Source organism: Macaca thibetana, chromosome 15 (assembly GCF_024542745.1).
Source record: "Macaca thibetana thibetana isolate TM-01 chromosome 15, ASM2454274v1, whole genome shotgun sequence".
NCBI lineage: Eukaryota > Metazoa > Chordata > Mammalia > Primates > Cercopithecidae > Macaca > Macaca thibetana.
The window spans coordinates 60,286,154-60,299,832 of NC_065592.1; the positions used below are offsets into that span (position 1 = coordinate 60,286,154).

At 42.9% G+C, this 13,679-nt stretch overlaps 1 pseudogene; it reads right to left on the reverse strand.

Moving 5' to 3' along the window:
- LOC126937699 (survival motor neuron protein-like) lies at positions 1–867 on the reverse strand (annotated as a pseudogene).
- Between the last annotated feature and the right edge of the window lie 12,812 nt (positions 868–13,679).

The window sequence follows — 13,679 nt, forward strand, 5'->3', positions numbered from 1 at the left end:
TTAATTGGAATGTGAGCACCCTCTCTCTTTTTAATTTTGCCTCAACCCTGTATAATAGCCAGTATGCTAGCCACTCATGGACCAAGAGATTAGCATACTTCCTAAAGCATTAATATCATAAAGAAAATCTAGACATGTGGGAGGTGGTGGGGGAAGTTTTGGTGGCCCAGAAGGAAATGGAGGCAGCAAGCATGATAGGAAGTGGGGTGGTGTGGGTGGTGGGCTATTGAATTTTAGACCTGACCTGGCTTTCCTGGTCCCAGAATTCCATAGAGTAGCACTGAATCTTGACTTTCATTTTCATTCTCTTGAGCATTCTGTCCTATATTATTAGCTACAGAGGTTGAATAAAGTAGATCAGACAGATTTGCTCCTATTTCCACATCCAGTGTAAACCACAACACAGCTTTCTCTCTTCATATCAATTGAAGCAATGGTAGCTGGGTAAATGCAGCTGTCTTCTGACCAAATGGCAGAACATTTGTCCCGAACTTTCTACTACTTCAAGAAAGTTGCAGTGTTCTTTTCTTGGCTTTTATTCTTCTTAGCAGGTTTTCTACTAGGCATGCTTTTTGGTTTATCTGAAATTTCGCAAATGTCATCATTCTTTAGAGCCTGTTTAAATGAAGCCACAGCTTTATTATCCACTTTTATCAGTGCTATAGCATCCCAAATGTCAGAATCGTCACTCTGGCCTGTGCTGCACTAGAACTGCACCAAATCTTCCTGCTCCAGGATGCCACAGCCACTGCTGGCACCGCCCATTGCCATCGTAAGCCTACTGCCAGTTTTACCTTTCAACGAATGCATTATTTCCTAAATACTAACTACAGTCAAAAATTGTTTCCCTGAGATGATATAGCCTTCTCCTTTGGTGGCATATATTAACTTTGTTAGTCTCAATATGACTCACAGTTTGGATTTTCAGGTTCAAGAATGTGCAGAGTCATCCAAGACCTCCCTACAGGTGATTTTTTTCAGCACATTTTACTTAGTCAAATCATCAAACTATTGATCATGTCCCCACACCTAACCAATTTATAAAATTCAAAGCCATCTGCCCTGTAAGGATTCTCCATAGTCTTGATTGCAGAGTTGATTTATGACCTAAAGAAAGAGAGATTTTCGCTTAGCTTTTGGAAATATTCCCTTCTGTAGATCAAAGATGCTGGTGATTTTCAGTAAGTTGATTGAGCAGGAATAGAACTTTTTAAGTCATCCCAGTTTCATAGAATTCATGGCATTTCTTTTCCAAGGCTGATTATTAATTTTGCATTGAAATCCCTCACAACAATAAGCCTGTTGAATAGAAACAAACTTTTGATGAATCATCAAATCATCAAATATTTTCTCTTTCTTCAAAATGAAGGGCATCCATGCTAAGTTACTTCTGATTTAAAGGTGTTTTAAAAGGATCACCAAACGTCTCCACTTGATGTCTATACTTTGTAAGAAAGACATTTTCTCTGATAAGGTATAATTGCTGCCTTCTCTGAGCATTTCTTTATGTAAAATGTGATTGGTTTCACTCCTTGAGTGATCCCTAAGTTGATTTAACTCTGGATCAGTTTGTCAATTTTAGTTGGTAACAAATGGGGAGGGAGGCAGATTTCCTGAAGGGCATAAAAATAAGATATTCATTTTAAAATCCCCTCCTCTTTCTCTTTGAACTGATTTAATACACCAGGAAGGTGAGGAGAACTGATATATAGGATGGAAACCTGAATAATTTTGACAAACCATGTGGAAGCCTTTCTTTTGTTTTAATGGAGGAATTTTGAGGATGAACCCAATTGGGAGGTGTAGGCAAATTCATAATTCCTTGGAATTTTCTTGCTTGTCTGATGGCAAAGTTAGGATGAAATGTAATCCTCCATTGTGACAAATATGCCTGCTGCTTGGCAGATTTGCTTTTTCATCCTTCCATGTGGCTTTTAATTTTGTGTGCTTCCCGAATGTAGGTCCTTTTATTGTATACCACCTATTATTTCAATAGTGTGGTATAAATTACAGTTAGGCCAATAAATAATTGTTTCTCCTCCTGGCAGGTCCATCCCACAGTTATTCTTTCGTTAGTTGTTGACTGAAGTGATTTGCCAGACTGTGAACTAGCTCTGAGGATCCCAAGTTGAAGAAGAGGCTCAATCCAGAGCTTACAGCTAGAGAGGTATTAGACAAAGAAACCAAAGGTTATGAGACAGGTGGACATGTGGTATAAGACAGTTGGGAGGACAGTGTAAGGATTTGAATGGAGTTCTACAGAGCACCAAAGATGCTTGTAACCAAACCCGTACAGGAAGGCATTCTAGGCAGAGGGAACAGTATGGACAAAGGGAAAAGCATACAGCATTTGGGGCAACTACATGTAGTTTGGTATGACTTAAAGATGGAGTGCAAGTGGTAGGAAAGCAGGAGATAAAACTGAAGAAATAGGCAGAGGCCACATGATGCCAGACCTTGTTGCTAGGGTAAGGAACTTGTGCTTGATTTAGTGGATAAATGGGCAGCTATAGTGGGGGTGGAGGTTGGAATAGCATGAACAGCTTTGCATTGTGAAGTAGGATCCCATACTTCTCCTCCAGAGAGTATCTACTGTAAGTATCCTATGATCCCAAGCTTTGGACACATTTAACACGAATCTTTGCATGTGTATCTCACTAAGTTTTCATAACATTTTTAATATATTGTGTTATCTTTTGTTGTGTAACAAATTGCCCTCAAAAGCTAGCAGCTTAAAACAATACATATTTATTATGTCACAGTTTCTGTGTAATCTAGATATGGCTTGGCTACATCTTGCAGCTCAGGACCTCTCCCATGGATGCAACCAAGATACTGGCCAGGTAATCTCAAAGTTTAACTAGGGCATGGTGTTTCCAAGTTCACTTAGTGATTGTTGGCAGGATTCAGTTTTTTTCATGGGCTGCTGGATTGAGGGCCCCAGTTCCTTGCTGGCAGTTGGCTGAAGGACACCCTCAGTTTCTTGCCACCTGGGCTTCCCAAACTGCCAGATTGCTTTATTAAAGCCAGTAAGAAAGAGAGTCTGCTGGCCGGGCGTGGTGGCTCACACCTGTAATCTCAGTACTTTGGGAGGCTGAGGCGGGCAGATAACAAGGTCGAGAGATGGAGACCATCCTAGCCAACATGGTGAAACCCCGTTTCTGCTAAAAATATAAAAATTGGGTGGGTGTGGTGGTACCCGCCTGTAGTCCCAGCTTCTTGGGAGGCTGAGGCAGGAGAATCACTTGAACCTGGGAGATAGAGGTTGCAGTGAGCCGAGATCATGCCACTGCATTCCAGCCTGGTGACAGAGCAAGACTCCATCTCAAAAAAAAAAAAAAAAAAAAAAAAAAAAAGTCTGCTAGCAAGGTGGAAGTCATAGTCTTTTATAACCTAATCATGGAAATAACATCCCATCACGTTTGCCATATTATGTTCATCGGAAGCTAGTCACGATGTCCTGCACTCACTCAAGTAGAAGTTCCCTGTGTTGCCATGTCAGTAGGAGGAATCTAGAATGTCATCTGGATGGCTGCCCACTTTGAAGACTGACCTTCCTCCCATTAGGAGTTTGGTGGTTGGATAAGGAATTATATTGTTTCTTGAACCAAAAGTTTTTGGATACCTGAAGACACTTCCTGATATCCCAGACAGTTGGACAAACCCAAGGAAGCAGGGGCACTTGTGGAAATTTTGTTCCTCAGTGGGGCTTCATTTTCCCCGCTGAAGGGAAATACGGCAGAGCTCTGAGGCCTGCATGAGGCAAAAAGAAGAGATTATATAGAGGAAAAGTCTCAGCTGGAATTTTTTTAGACTGCCTGTTTATGGCTTCACCAATTCAAGTTTCTGGTTTGTAAATCATGGCCATTTGTCTTTCCCTTGGTGATGGTTTTGTTGTTGTTGTTTTGTTTTGTTTTTGTTTTTGTTTTTGAGACAGGGTCTCACACTTTTGCCCAGGCTGGAGTGCAATGGCATGATCTCAACTCATTACAACCTCTGCGTCCCTGGTTTAAGCAATTCTCCTGCCTCAGTCTCTTGAGTAGCTGAGACTATAGGCACCACCACACCTGGATAAGTTTTGTATTTTTAGTACAGATGGGGTTGTAGATACAGGGTTTCACCATGCTGGCCAGGCTTGGTCTCAAACTCCTGACCTCAAGTGACCTGCCCTCCTCAGCCTCCCAAAGTGTTAGGATTACAGGTGGGAGCCGCCGTGCCTGGCCTCTGGGATGTTTTTAATGGCTGGAGAGCAACCTACCTCCTTACTGGCTGTTTGGAGGACACACTCCAACAACACATATTCCCTCCCAGCACTAAGGTGGCAGATTCTGCTCTTATAACAGGATATTCCATGCAACTATATATTTCATTTGTAAAACTTTCCATTGGGATTATGACTTTCTTTCAGATGTAGCTGACCCTCCCCTGGCACTGTTTTCATACAACTGTGTGTCGTTGCCTGGCCCAGAAAAGATGCCACTATCCAAATCTGCTCTTACAGACTAAAATTTCGTTTCCAAAGATATTTATCAATTCAATAACATTTATCGAATTCTGACTATAGGTCATTTGTGGTGCTAATCAGGGAGAATATAGCACCGTATCTACCCTCTAGGAGTTTACAGACTAGTGTATTTGAGGTTGATTTGTGTCATTTTATATAATCTTTTCCCTTACACAAACATTTCATCTAGTAAATGGTTCCAAGATACTTACAAATATTAATAGCAGTGTCACATTGTTCCCCAAAATGTTGAAAAATTTGTGTGATCTTATCTGTCTTGCACTTTAATGCTATGGTATATATTTAATAAAGGATTGAATTTGGTCAATGTCAAGAGTGAGGTGAGGAGAACCTACATGAGTGAGTTTGGAGTGAGTTTGGAGGAGTGTGAGTGTGCATAGCAGACTCCAGACCCAGCTTATGGAGTCAGCTTCTGGTGATTTCTTGTTCATCTTGTTCCATCTCAGCTTCCCATTTTGGTCAAATCACCCCCAACTGAATGACCATGGCAAAAACATTTCCCAAAAAGGCATTTTGAACTTGGGAATAGCGGTTGGTGAGCCCATAGTACTATTTGCACTTACTGGCTCTAAGACCTTAGTTAACCTCCCTAAACCTGTTTCTCAACTGTAAAATGGAGATAAGAAGAATACTTTAATGCATTTATTTACTAAAAAATGTTTTATTGAAAACACCATTCTTGTAGGTCCTGGGGATTCAAAGTGAATAAAAGTCCTGTCCTTCTCCAGCTACTTTCTAGTTGGCAGAAATGGTAAACAAATATGTAGCAGGTTGACAGTAGGGGTGCAATGAAGAGAATGTGAGCAGCGAATGGGATGTAGGGTGGAGATGGGGTACAGTGTACATTGGGCAGCCATCTTCTCCCTGAGAAGATGACATTTGAGAGTAAAAAAGACAAGCATTAGGGGAGAGAGGGGAATTAGTTGACAAGTGAGAGGAACAGCAAGACAAGCTAGAGTGCAGAACTGAAAGGTGATTCTCTAGAAAATACAACTGGAGAGCTCACAGGGGCCTCATGACAGCCCGCAGTAGGGATTTTACTTTTCCTCCGAGTGAGACAGCCACTGGAGAGTTCTGTGCTGAGAAGCGTCATCATCTGACTTCTGTTTTAAAGATCATTCTGGAGTTTGGGGGTAGATCAAATGAGATAATGCCTGAAAATCAGCAAAATGCCTGGAACATGGTAAACTCACAATAAAGATTAGCTCCAGGGAAGAGGGGCCTACGATTACACAGCATCAAGCCTTTGGGAACATGTTTGCACATTTCTGTGTCCTTCAATCATATAGACTTGAATCCTAAGAAATGGAGTTTTTTTTTTAAAGGATGTTCACTCAAAACCAGCGGGGTTTACCCACTTTCAGGGATGGCAAGGGGCATAAATTTTAAAGAAGGATTAACTATTTAGAGTTTAGAGACTCAAAATGATAACATGTTTAAGGATACCTTTGGAACAGCTCAGAGCATACCCACTGAAGGCCAAGGGGCTGCCCTCTGTGCATTTTTGCTAACAGCTTTGCATAGACTGGGTTTATGAAGTGCCACCCCATCTGCTAAGCCCCATGGGGATTCAGAAAAGCCGAGGCTGATTTTGATGGTGTGGAGGAGTGAGAAAACAAATTGGGGATTGATGCAGGGATGAAGGTGGGTGCTGAGCCACTGTGCCAAATTTAGTGTCAACACTGAACCGCTAGGTAGGAATGAGTTTATACTGAGAAATAGCAAATGAGAGCTTGCTCAAGAGGTTTGCTGAGAATAAGTGCTTCTTAATGGATTAGGTTGTGACTTCAAATTGAAAATTAATACACAGAAAGAGTCAAGCTCAGAGAAGGGCCACCTGGCTGTTCAACTCTGGCCTGAGAGATGGTCATGGGGGTTTGGGTAGGAGATGATTCCTGTTTGCAAATGTGAATAAATTTTGAGTGGAGGAGGAAGTGTCTTGGAAACACAATCCTTCATAAGTATACATCCAAGGTGCCCGTTACAGCAAGTTCTTGAGAACAGTAGGTCCCAGGATCCACCATGTGCCCAGCAGTTTCTCCACAATCTAGGAAGCTAGGCAATGGGGCTTTTTCTCTCTCTTATCTGTGGAATAGAAAGGATCCATGAGGCATCACAGAGCGCCGAGTTCTTTCCAGCCACGTTGCCTCTTCTAACAGCATTTGCTTCAGTGGTGGTTTGACAGACTTGGGTGTTTTAGCAAATGTGCAGGGCCTAAGGTCAAAGAAAGCAGGCCAGGGTGCACTGTGTTCCCCATTGTTCCCTTTTCCCTTCTTGTCTTCATTTCTGTTCTCCCAGGTTTCCCTCAGGTCTCTCCTCACTCCTTCCTTTTCTCCTGTCACTCATTGTTGTCTCTCATTTGCTTTCTTTTCCCGCCATTCTTTTATGCCAGATTTCTCTTCTTTAATCACCGCTATTAGGCATTTGAAGCAGTGAGTGATGTGTGTGTTCGGCTGCAATCGTTCCAAACATTGGTCGTTGCCATAGTGTTCCTTTAGCATGAAGCCAGGGAAGTGTAGAAGGCTTTTGTGTCTGCCCTGGGGAAGGAGGACAGCCTCCTGAAGGGGTCTGAGTGCAGAGCAAGAGGTGGATAGTAATTTAGAAAGCAGGAATTTGCCGTCAAAGCTTTGGGGAGGTTTAGAAGAGGCTATTTATAATCCATCAGGGGATTAAAAAAAATAGGCAGGTTCTGGGATATTGCTATAGATCACCTAGACAAGATGAAAAGATAAAGCAGCTCAGGAAATGTGTTTACAGATAAGAGGCAAGTTTTAAAAGCAGGGCCATGATCATGGGGACTTTGACTGATTATACCTACTAAATAATGTATAAATGAATGTTATTCAACAACTACAGATATTGACTGACAAAACAACAGTGGGCAAATGGAGGCAAAAGCATAAGCCTTAGCAATAAATCTCTGTAGTCCAGGCTCCGCGCATGGTACTCCCTTGTGGCCATGGCCTTTCCCTCTTGTCCTCCAGCTAGGCTCCTTGCAGCTAGCTTTGGGGGGAGCTGATACATCATTCACTTGTGCGTTCATTTATTGTCACACATTTGAGTGCCGACTCTGGGTCAGACAGGATACATTTAGGAGAAAAGATTCAGCCTCAGCCCTGAAGGACCTCATGGGAGGCAGACAGGAAACAAACCCAGCTAACAAAAATAAGATAATGAAACATGTAGAGATGTAAACAAAATGTATTGAAAACCTAGGAGGAACACCTCAGTATCAGAAGTAACTCAGAACTAGGACCTGGTGTTTTTTAACTCCAGTGGAAAAAGTCTTGAGATATTCCTAAATGGCATGGAGAGAGAAAAATCCAGCAATCTTTGACTTCCCTCTTTCTTAGGATTTATTATAAATATCAAGAATGGCGTACATTCCAAGTTCACTGAGGAACTAGAAGTGAGTCTAAAATGAATCCAGCCTTCGTCATTTATTTCCCCCAACTCTCAAAATAAGCTGGTGTTTGGTTTTTTGGTTTTTGTTGTTGTTATTTGTTTGTTTGAGACATGGTCTCACTCTATCACCCAGGCTAGAGTACAGTGGTGCGATCTCGGCTCACTGCAGCCTCAACCTCCCAGACTCAGGTGATACTGTAGGTGTGCACCACCATTCCTGGCTTTTTTTTTTTTTTTTTTTTTTTTTTTTTTTTGTAGAGACGATGTTTTGCCATGTTCCCCGGGCTGGTCTCGAAATCCTGGACTCAAGTGATCCTTCTGCCTTGGCCTCCCAAAGTGCTGGGATTACAGGCATGAGTCACCATGCCAAGCCATCATAAGCATTTTTTTTTAAATTATTTGAGATAAAAAGATCCAAGTAGGCCAGACAATGGAGAGTTTGTTTCTTTTTTGTTAGATGGAGAGAATGAGAATGTGGCAACTTTGGGGAGCAGATTTTTCTATAGTTGGAGAAAACCTTGTTGATGACCAAGGCCTTTGGATTACAGTTGGATTTAACCATGTGGGTTGCTTCTATGAGTCAATACTTTTAAGGTAATTCAATGCAAAGACAGTGGGTAATATCTGGAAAATGGCAAGGACAACTGTGTCTCACAGTAAAACATACCCTTCTCTTTGGGGGTCACTAAACTCTAAGCCACCGATCTTCAGTGTTGTGGGAAATTCTTAGAAACCTCAGAATTATTTCACGAAGACCAGATGGCATATATTAGTTTCACTAAAAATAGCGGGCTTCTATTTGGCACAGAAGGTCTCCTTCATCTTCAGATTTCCATCTAGAGAACTAAAGATGTCCAGTCATCAAAAGTCCATGGGTCATTGCTAAATGGCGTCAAGGAGGAAATACAGGGGCTGTAGTAAGCCAGGTTGGGAGTTTGATTATAAGCACTCACTCTCTAAAAGCGATTAGCAGTAATATTATGAAGCCTAGCAAAGATTAAAAGAAAACATTGTCCCAACCAAGAACAATTAAATTAGAATCTTTGGTGGTGGGGTGCCAGGTACCAGCACTTTTTCAAGCTTCTCAGGTGATTCTAATACGCAACTAGCACTAAGCATCCCAGCCCTCGGGGCTGCTAATCTCGGACAGATGTGACTCAGTAACTGAGATTCAGCATAATTTTCAAGGTGAGAGTTGTACATGTTGCTCAGTGCAGAAAACATGGAATCGGGTTACTCTAAATTTGTTAGAGCAGGGTCCCCAAATGTTACCTTTTGCTAGAAGTGTGGTTGGGTTACAACAAACAGATTTCTATGGCAGAAAGTCCGAGTAGAATGTGAATGAGCACAGGATGCAATCAGACCACTGGGGCTCACTAGGCCTTTCTTAGCTTCTGTTTTGAAAGTCCAAAATTGTTCTCATCCAGACAGGCATTTGAAAGGACTGGAAAGATTTGGATAGGAAGCCCTAGAGAGATAGACATTTGCTGAGTTGAAGCCAAGGATCGAGTCTCATGCGTGTGAAAATCTAATACAGGTAAATCTCCAACATATGGCAGCGCTAATTCCTGAGAAAGGTCATGAGTGAGCACCATAAGCACGAACAAAGCCTTCAAGCCCAAAGCTTTGATTATGCAAAATAGCTATTTGTGGCACTTAAGTACAGTGGTCACCCTGGATTTTCCAGAGTGGTTTAGATTTTGGCTCCATTATCAGTGTGTTATATCAATGTCCCGTTTTTTGAAATCCCAGTACCTGATGCCCAGTGAATATACACTCGTGTTGGTTGAACTGAAGTACATTTCCCCCTCCAAGTTGCGTGTCATACACAGAACCAAACTCTAGCCACTGAGCACCACAGACACCAAATGAGCTGAGGGCAGGGCACCCCAGGAATGAAGGTCATGCCCTGTGGCAACCTCACTGGATACGCAAGGTGGAAACTGGCTTCCTGCTGGTGCATGAGCCATTCCCTGCCTTCCCTTCAGACAGCCCAGCTCTAAATCTACCTTCTCCAATACTGGAACTTCCTTTTTGGGTACTATGACTATATCTCAAAGCAAAGATCTAGGCATGGCTCTCCCATTCCTATTAATTTTGAGCATTGACATCTGCTTTGGGATCCACACATCTGGCTCCAAGCAATACTACATCCCCACTCCACAGCTGTGGTTCCACATATGGCCCCGCCATCCCTGTAGGATACAAAAATTACCTTGACAGAGCACTTGTTTGCATTATCCCCCTGGAAAACAGGGTGCATTATTCACCCATATATTTTGGGGAAGAAAAGCAGCTGTTTTCAGCTAATCTAGTTGTTCTCAGCCCTGACTGCACCCATGCCTATACTCCACACCCCTTCCCACACCCTTTGTGGCAACCTCAGCTTAAGCTTTTGTCACTGTGTTGAAATTACACCACTAGTGCTTTGTTTTGTTTTGTTTTGCATTTCTGGTAGGATCATTAGCTCATACAAGGGTCATCAGGGAAGGAGCCATCCAGCTCCCATCTCTTTCTGTGGAGCAGCATAATGACTGTGTGCACTCATTGCAGGGAGCCTCAGGCACTCAGACCCACAGGGGACTGGTGTGAAGCTCCTCATTTCAAATGCTCCACTCTGTTGCTCTATCTGAACATGAGGACCTTCTCTTGGCAGCTTAGATCTTCTATTACGGCAAAGGATTGGCTCCAACCAAAGGGAGCCAGTTGCTGGTGGAAAATACGATTACCAACACAGAGGCAGCTGCTGTTGCTCTTTGTTTTTCTAACTTTCAAAAGTGTGGAACAGTAGTTAAAGCCTCCAACAATCTTATTCCTTTCTATCCCATTTCATTTCACCAAGGGTTCAAGATAGCTACACTCCAAGTAACATCTTAAATGATCATATTCAAAGCATGATGCCACACAGGGATAAGAATAGCAATTTTTTTTTGATCAATATGCAAACCTGACTCCGTCATTCAGGGTTACAGCTCTCCAGTGTTTTGGCCTCTCATCACATGGCTCCAATGTGTGAATCTTCTGTATAGAACCTCTTGGTTGGTGAAAGTCTGAACTGAAAAGGTACCAGTATCTGTTAAGACAATCCTGTTAACCTGTTATTACCTGCCAATTACATTGTTCCTTGTTTAGAAATCCAGTTGAAAGAGGCACGCTAAGAACCCCATCAGAAGTAGCTGGTGTGGGTTTTTTTAAGTATGGGTAGAGAATCTGCCTACAGCAAGTAACACCAGTGCTGGCATGCCTAGAAAATTCCAGCTGGAGGTGGGAGTAAGTGGCACTTGGCAAAGTTGCCCTCTTGACCTAATTGTTTAATTTGGATGGAAAAACGTGTTTTGTTTATGTATTTTTTTCAGGGAGCCATTACGGTGAGTCTTTCCAGTATAATTTCCACTGAGACCTCTCTTATTTAGCTCAATTTTCTCTTGGGCTGAGGCTGACAGAGGCATGGTTGATGGGAGAATCTGTCACCCTGTGGAGCTGAACAGTCTTCAAGATAAAGCTGCCTGCTGGCCTTTCACACCCAAATTCCCTGAAACTTGGTCACGTCCCAGCCAATGTCCTCTGCCTTTTGATGCGCTCCACTGTGAGGGGAGAACTAGAAACCGTGAAGAGTGGGTCCACTTGTTCCTACTGTGCAGTGAGATGGGAATTTGGTTACATTAAAAAATCCATCTGTATTCCTTTTATCATGCAGATGAAGTAAAAAGGAGTATATAAAATAAATTTATAGTTTTGCATTTAAAAGAGACACAGACAGAGAGAGAAAGAGAGACCTTTGGCCTTTGTTATTTGTTTAACATCTGCAGTCCTGCTGGACCACTAGCTTGGCGAGGGCAGCTGGCAGGCAAGCCTGTGTGCTGTTGCAGCCAAGTCCCTAGCACAGCTCATAGTAGGGGCTCAGTAAATGTTGAATTAATAATTAATCTCCGTATCAAATTTCCTCTTTGTCCGCAGTCGTGAAATTCATACGTGTCTTAAGTTTCAAAGCACTGAGTGAATATAGCTTGCCCTAAAGCAAACAAACAAAAATAGCATTGCTTTGAAAGATCTCGTTTAGCACCTTAGTTACCACAAGTGCTCATTAGGGCTTTCTTTTTCTCTTGAAGGTGTACATTTGACTGAGAGTGTGTAAGTGGGTTATGTGACTAGCCAAATGCCTTCTCTCTTCTGTACTTGAAGCCCTGTTCTCCCAAGCTGAAGAGTAGATGACTACAGGGAAAATGTGACTCATAGCAAGTGTTCTTATTAAATCACCTTGAAGTGTCTCTTGTAAAAGATAACTCCCTGCATTGTAGAAATGTCTTTGACAAGAGAGGATTAGGGTGAAATTGCAATTACCTTGACATAAAGGAATGAATTAACTTTCCAACTTGCATTTTTGCAAGGCATAGATTCAAGCTGCTTGGAATATAAACATTGAACACATTCACAATAGCTTGGGGCACTTGAAAATTGAAAAGATGGGCAAGGAGCCCCAAGATGCTAGGCAACTTCAGAGGTATTTCTCACCACAGAGGGAGTGCCTGCCTGGACAGAAACCGCCAGTGCAGTTGTGCAGTGTCTGCTCATGTGTCAGCAGGGTTTAGGGGACTGTCAGGACAAATACCTCCTGGAGCTGACGCCTGCAGGGTCTGCCTGGAGGAAATAGAGAAATGCTCTTCCAAGATTTGACTTCCAAAACTACCCATTCACTTGACTCAGCAAATATTGACCGAGCACTTACTATGCGTTGGGCCACGAGTTCAGGCAGTCTTGGCTGTCAGGGACTTGGAAAAGTCAGACGTTAAACAAATCGTGTGGGCATGAACCTCAGTCAACAATTCATGTGCAAAAATATACACTTTTGTTTGTTTTTTTTAAGTCAAAGCTGACTGTAAGCTTTCATCCTGCCAGGGCAGCAGGAAATTCCAACTCCTAGGTTTGCACCAGAAGCCCAGGGCCTTCACGAGGATTATGAAAACACAGGAAGGGCCTCTGGTTTCTGGTCCATCCTAGCTACTGCCAACATCTCTATTTTACCTCAGTCTCCAGATGGGCAAGCAGGCCAAGATGTGAGGCAGCTCAGCGTGTTCTGCTGTGTCAATGTGACCTGTGGGCATATGAATCTCCACCTGAGCTGGAAAGTCCATGACAAGGCCCTGGCTTCCTCAGGTGCACACCTGGGCCATCTGTCTGAGGGCTATTCACAGCTCCCTAGGCGTGCTTCTGTTGGAGACACAGGGAGGCTCTATCCAGGGAGGGGAGGGTGTGGTCCGCAGAATAGGGCCTGAGCCACTCTTGGATGATAGTGGAGTGGGTACTCTTGTGCAGCTTCTAATAGGAGACTGGGTACTTCTTGTTCAACTTATTTCCTCTATCATCTGTCATATTCTTAACAGAAGCCATGGCAACATATGACTTAAAATTGTTAAAAAGCCTAGCACTTTGGGAGGTCAAGGTGGGAGGATCTCTTGAGGCCAGGAGTTTGAGGCTCCAGTGAGCCACGATTGTGTCACTGCATTCCAGTCTGCGTGACAGAGCAAGACACTGACTCAAAAAAAAAATTGTTTAAAAGGCTGAATTTTTAGTAAATGTGTTCAGGGGAAAAGCATTCCACTAACCCTTGGCTACATTTCAGTCTAGTCTCTGCTAAGCTCAGCATCTGTCTACCGTCATCCACCTTGAGAATTTCTCTCCTCTGTCTTCCTGCCATTGAAGGAAGGGCTCTCTCCCTTTGCCCTGCCTGCAGAGGACTGGGTGTTTTACA